Source organism: Glycine max, chromosome 13 (assembly GCF_000004515.6).
Source record: "Glycine max cultivar Williams 82 chromosome 13, Glycine_max_v4.0, whole genome shotgun sequence".
NCBI lineage: Eukaryota > Viridiplantae > Streptophyta > Magnoliopsida > Fabales > Fabaceae > Glycine > Glycine max.
Window position 1 is genome coordinate 40,734,264 of NC_038249.2, and position 6,861 is coordinate 40,741,124.

At 30.9% G+C, this 6,861-nt stretch overlaps 1 non-coding gene across 1 annotated transcript; it reads right to left on the reverse strand.

Annotated features, from left to right (window-relative positions):
- Positions 1-549: 549 nt before the first annotated feature.
- TRNAL-AAG (transfer RNA leucine (anticodon AAG)) lies at positions 550-630 on the reverse strand. The gene has a single exon. It is a non-coding gene; the product is annotated as a tRNA-Leu (tRNA).
- Between the last annotated feature and the right edge of the window lie 6,231 nt (positions 631-6,861).

Genomic DNA, 6,861 nt, shown 5'->3' on the forward strand with positions numbered 1-6,861 from the left:
ATAAAAGACAAGGCTTAATTGCATTTTTTTTCACTTTTTTTACTTTGAATAATGTATTGTCTTTTTCTAATCTTTTTCAACTACTTAAGTTCCCTTATTTTTAAAATTTAGTAAATTCAGTCTCTTATTGATTTTTTTTTCACTTACTGAAACCATTTTTTTTTATCATAATATTATATATTTATGATTAATTTGGGATGTGAAATTATTATCAAAATTCAGAACGAATTTAGGAAAAAATGATATAATCGAAGGATTTATAAAATGTGAGTTTACATTTTATGAATTTTTTATTATTATCATTTAAATTTTGAATTTTTGATTTGTGGAATTTTTTTTAGCGAAATACAATTTAATTTATAAATATTTTAAATATAAAAAAAATTAAAAAAATAATTCAAAGAAAGTCAATGAGAGGAACAATTTCATCTTTTTTTGACAAATTTCGTCTAGAGACTTAATTAGCTCTGAAAAAAATGTTTGAGTGATTAAAAATGTATGGAAAATGAAATAAAATGAGAATGTAAAACTCAACATTACATTGTGATTTGTTGAGAGTGGGATTTGAACCCACGCCCTTTCGGACCAGAACCTTAATCTGGCGCCTTAGACCAACTCGGCCATCTCAACAGATAACATTAATGTTGCCTTAATTTTATGTTCCAATTGAACTTGTTCGAAGACCATCCGTGACAGAGATTCTCTCATTGATAATGTGCCCATCAATGAAAAGATCAGTTGGGTTTAATGGTATGCGGTTCTACGCAAAAATAAAGGGTTAGCAATTAAGAAACATTGTTTCAACCAAAAAACAAAGAAAAAGTTAGGAAAGCATTTATGGTGAAGACAATATCTTTATAAAATATTTAAATCATATTACTTTTGATAAAATCTATTAATTTTTTTTATAAAATTAAAATTAAGATAAAATATATTTTGATCCTTTAACTTTTCAATTCTTATGGTTTTTGATCCTTTAACTTTTCTTCGTTCTCAAACTTTTTTTCCATTAATGTTTTGATTTTTGTCGTCTATTTTGATTGTTAAAAATCGTCAAAAATTATTAGGATACCTTTTTATTGAAAGGTCCTATACATATTTTGACGGCTTTTAACTGTTGGATTTTGCTATATCCTAGAACCAGACCCAAGCAGCTCAAAACTGACTATCCCAAAATCCAAATTTACTTCATACACAATTTAAAATCCAGAACCACACACGCTCACACACAAAATCCCCAAATTCAAATTCATCATGTAACCACTTCAAATTTAAGCAAACAAATCATTATTCCCAAAATCTAGATTCAAACACACATGCACCAACTCCCTTTTAGGTTTACGAAAGGTGGTGGTGGTGCATGCAAACAATGTTGTAGGGGAAGGGGTCACACACATTTACGGAGGTAATGATGCCTCGCATGTGGTGGTTGGGTTTGGTGGCTATGATGGCGCGAAGGTGGTGGTGGTTTGGGTTGCGACACTTTGTGTTAGAGATGACATTGTCATTGCATTGGTCGAAACACCTTGAGAGAAAAAGACTATACACCCCAAAGATAGAAATTTGGAGATTCACTTGGTTCTAAATCCATAGGAGGTGTGTTGGGGTCAAATTGTTGATGAAGGATTAGAAAATGTTCCAACATGATGAGGGATCTCATGTGAAATAGAGAAAAAAAAGGTGCATAAAGTGGAGTGGGAGAGGAAGAAGGGTGTGTGAGATCCTGGTGTAGTGGTGCATGACTTTTATGTGACGATAGTTAAAACACATCCAACCCCTTACAACATTTATTTTCATGAGATCTATAGATTTTAACTGACAATTATGGAGATGAAATTTTTTGGAGATATTTTGTTTTTGGATTTGATGTTCGTAGATCAATAATTTTTTTATGCTCAAGCAAACAATTTTTTATGACTAAAAACTTCCAAAAATAAAAAACTTAATAAAATAATAATAAACTCAATGTCACGTTATTATTTAACCGTTAAAATAAACAACAATGATTAAAATATATGACGGAAAAAAATAGGGGATGAAGACCAATTTTTAAAAAATTGGAGGATCAAAAACATAAATAACAGAAAGTTGATGGACGAAAAACATAATTTATTCTTAAAACTAGATTTCAAAATATTTTGGGAAAATAAAAATATTTTATCCATAATAATTTAATGGCATGGTGTTGGGGAAAAAGTTGTGTGAATAGGGAGACTCCATCTCCTGAATGCACATAAAGTTGGAAAGAAAAGTGTCCAGCGGCACTACTCAAATGAAAGGGTGCTTTGGCATTGCTTTATATCTTTGTATCCTTAATAGATCGTGAAGATGCCTTTTGCGTCCTATATGGTAGATACGCACTTTGGCGCGGAGCCCTTGTGTTGTGTTTTGGGAGCATTGGTCACAGCTAAAAAGCCAAAGCACAAGCAGCACAAAGCTAAAAGCTAGCAACGCTTTTTTCTTCTGTTTTTTTTATAAATAAACACCACGACGTACGATGGCCACGAAACCATAACAAATTGTAAAAACATATAAATTTGGTTTAGTATTTGAATTTTTTTGTTGATAAAAATGTTCACATTTTGGATGGATGTTCCTATCTTGTATATAGGTGGGGCACCCTTTATGCCTCACATATATCAATATAATTATATTTTGCTGAGTAAAAAAAATGTTCACATTTAATATCCTCCTTGGGGAAAAAAGAAAGCATATGCATTTTGGTTTAGTAGTCAGTGACTTTCTAAAAGCTATGACCATGATTTGAATTGCTGAGTATTATTATAAACTAAAATGACTACTTTATCTTGAAGAAGGATGCAGCACAACACAAGCCCCACAATCCCAACCAAAGAGACAATAGCAGTTGACCCAAGGTTCATAGTTCACACTTGACAGTAAAGCCTACCTAATTATTTTCCTCCACATATTTTTTTTTCTTTAGAATTTCAGCAAGGCATCATTTGAAGAGATTCCTTTTATATACTCTAAAAACAACACGCCAAATCAATCTACACAAACCACCAGATTTTGGAAATGAAATGCATTACGTTATATTAAATTTATAATATAATATAAACTTAATTACACTTCTACTTCTATTACTATCTTCATTTTGTGAATACAGTTTCTTCATTTATTTTCATGAATTTGATCTCTTTAATATTTTTAATATTAATGTGTAATTTTGGTTTACTTATCCATTAACTTAGACATCTAATATTCAACAAAGATACTAACATATAACATTTTATTAGTTGCACAATGTTATGTCAACACATTATGTGATAATGTTAGAATTGTTGTTAAATATTGGATATCAAATTAATTAATAGGTAAACCAAAATGGAAAGACTATATTCCTGAAATGACTATAGTAAAGAGATAAAAGAATAAAGATATAATTCAACCTATCACAATAAAGATCCGCCATTGTGTCTTTCATCTTTCATTTCTTTTGCTTGATGCTTGAGCTTCTTTTTTCGTAATTTGAAGCTTATACCTTCTACACTCCTATCTTTATATTCACCGTTTTTTATCGCATATTCACCGTACATTGTTTCATCACCATTGCCCTCCTTTATGATCTTTCCACTACCTACTTTGTTTTTGTCTCTTAGTATTACATCCTCTTCCATTCCTTCCCCTCCTAGACATTATCATACACTAAGGCAATAGTAACTAGGAGTCTAGGATACACGTGACAATAAAAAGCTTAGAAATTATTCATTTTTATAAGACTAAAGAGCAAAACCAAACACAGTATATTTTTAGGCATCGAAACCAGAATTTGAAACACTTACAAGAACCAAAAATATGTGTAACAGTGATTAAAAAATATGTGGCAGTGTTGAGTTAGACTGTCGATAGCCAACTTAGGACTTAAGAAGTGACCAAATTAAAATCATCACTTTTAAAGGAATAAAGACGACTTAAATCAAATTTTGAAATATTTACAAGAATTAAAATTTATTTAAGTTTACTTTTTATTAACTCCCAAGAAATTAATTTATAAACAAGCATACGACTAAGGGTGGAAGACTGGAAGGGAGTTAAGTTAGACTAGACTTTTATAAGGTTTGAAGTTGACATATTTTCTAAGATTTCAGTCTAATTTGATTATTTGCCTAATGTAAGCTCTTTCTTAAGGTTTGGCCTAACCTTTTTAGATGTTCGACCCATCTATTCAAAACTTATTCAAAGGCTTTTTTTATTTATTAATAAACTTATTCAAAGTACTTTGCCGTAAGACCTTTCAAATAGGTTAAAAAACTTACCTCATAAGTAATAGATTAATGAGTCTAAACATAAATTTATGACTATAACTTTAAAGTTTTAAACAGACTAATAAATTTTGTAAAAAAAAAAACGGACTACTAAATAGACTTTTAAAACAAATGTTTATCTTTACATTATAATAAAATTTATTACATTATTAATATAGTAGGCCAATCTGTTATATTTAAAAGATTTCTTAAATTATTAAAATTCAAACATTTGTAATTAAATAGACTTTTAAAATACATGTTTATCTTATTTATTCATAAATAAGTATGACATTACACTTGTGATTGTATAGGCTAACGTGTGCCCATATCTATTTCCGTTCCTTCATGTGATGTAAGAAAAGAACAAGTAGGGTATCACAAATTTATATCATAATTAAGATAATTATTTAAGATCATATCATGATTTGCTTTTGATCGAACTTGAGACATAAATTCATTGAGATGCACATGAATACATCCAGACAGACACCACCTGTTCTAATCTCAATTAAATGGAAAATCCTTTTACCTCTTTATGAATGAGATTCCCTGCAGTTAAAAAGCATGAGCACCAAATTTCCACCCTCAAAATTTTATTTTTCATACTTTGAAAGTTAATAGAATAAAAATAAGAAATATTTAAATCTTTGAACCTTGAATGCAGGATCCTGCAGTTACTGCAGGAATCATGATCCTCGCTAGTCTCATTTTAGTCTTACCAGGTTTGAGTTCACTAGTTGAAAACAAAAAATGCTGCCCCATCTATCTCATCCTTTTATGCACATGCCAGCTCATCCTGGGCATAAGAAAAAATCTTTATACCCTTTTTTATGAGAGAGAATTAATTCCTTTTGTATCCTTTTACTTTGATTTTAGTAGTAACAGAACAGATTATATTCTTCCCCCAGCTTGGACAATCATATACCATTATTCACAAAATCATAGAATTACAAGAATTTTCTGTATAATGAAATAAAGGGAATCATTTTAGAGGGATCTACCGTGAATTAAACTTGTGAGCAAGTGGACAAAGTTAGGTATGACTTCTTGCAAGCATGAGGGCATGGCATACCACATGATATCCTGGAAAATTGCAGACTGGTGAGTCAACATGACTTGTCCATATTGTGGTACTATATGCAATTACCAATAGCAAAATATCAAATCATTACCAACTATTAACTGTTTGAGGTATGCCACTTCCATTTCCCAATGAAATACAACATTAAGATTATTTTTTCCTTATTAACGTTTTTCCTGTCCTTCTCAAAATATGTTGGAATAATGTGATCCGTCCGCCTTTGTTTTCCATGAATTTGGACATTCTTTTTCGAATGGGGCATTGTTCAACATGGCATATCATGGTTGCAATCATGCATGGTTTAGAATTATAGAATAATCTAACTCAATTCCCTAAGGAACTAATATACATAATTAAAAAATATGCTTGTGCCGAATCCCAATCCGACAGTGCCTTTTTCCTTTAATTTCTTTATGTTTCGAGCAAGAGACAGCAAGATGCAAATCCTCCAAAAGAGAGGCATAATCTTTGCCTCAATCTAGCTATCAATTAATTATTACATGGAAAGGACAAATCACAATGTGATGAGACCCTCTAACTAGGAATTCCAAAGTGGAGTAAAAATCAGCTTCCCAATTTCCCGTAACACTGCACTTGTTTAGAAATCGAATCTACCATATTTTAGAGGCACATAGTTATTGATGAACCAGGATTAAAAAAATTCAGCATCAGATGACAGATACATATCGAAGGTTCATAAGCTTGCCAAGTATCACATTAATGAACTTGCACATCACATGGCAAATTAGAGTTATATTAAAATATTAATGTTGATTATATAGCTCATAAGAAGCAGGCATATAAGAGTCGTTCGTGGAGGAAGCAGAAACAAAGTAAAAAACACTCGATACTAATAATACTGCCAAAAAAGATAAGAACATATATAGTCTATGGTGGCACTATTATGGGTGGTTCTGCCACTGATCGTTTTGATCACAAGTGGGGGAAGCAACTGCAAACATTATTATATCAGTGTTTGGAAAATCTCAGCTTTTAGTTTGATATTTTTCATGTCTTAATTAATTAGACAGATACTAGCTAACACATTCTTAATTATTATAAAAAATTTATTAAAATTCTAAAATTACGAATAAAACTAGTTAAATATGAAGTAAGACTTTTAGTAAACTTTCAATAGTAAGAAATGTGTTGGAAAGAATATATTAGAAGAGTGTGTTATTATTTATCCGGCTCGAAGGGAATTACTTTCATCGCAAAATACTTGTGTTGTAGAAAAAAAAGTGTATTATTAGTATTTTTGTTAATTAGAAAGTGAACTTATAAAGTATGCCAGGTGTTGAATGTCATCAGGGGTAATTGGTAAAACGTGAGGTTGGACAACAGTTGTCAGTGTGTCCCAAAGGTTAGCTTGTTAACACTGTCGAAGCATTACTACTACTACATTGATTTTTTATGAATGCTTTTTGGACTGTGCTTGGACCACTATGGCAGACAATGACTAAAGCGCTTCCACATACATCATATAGAAAATAGTGGTTTGGTCTGGTCTCG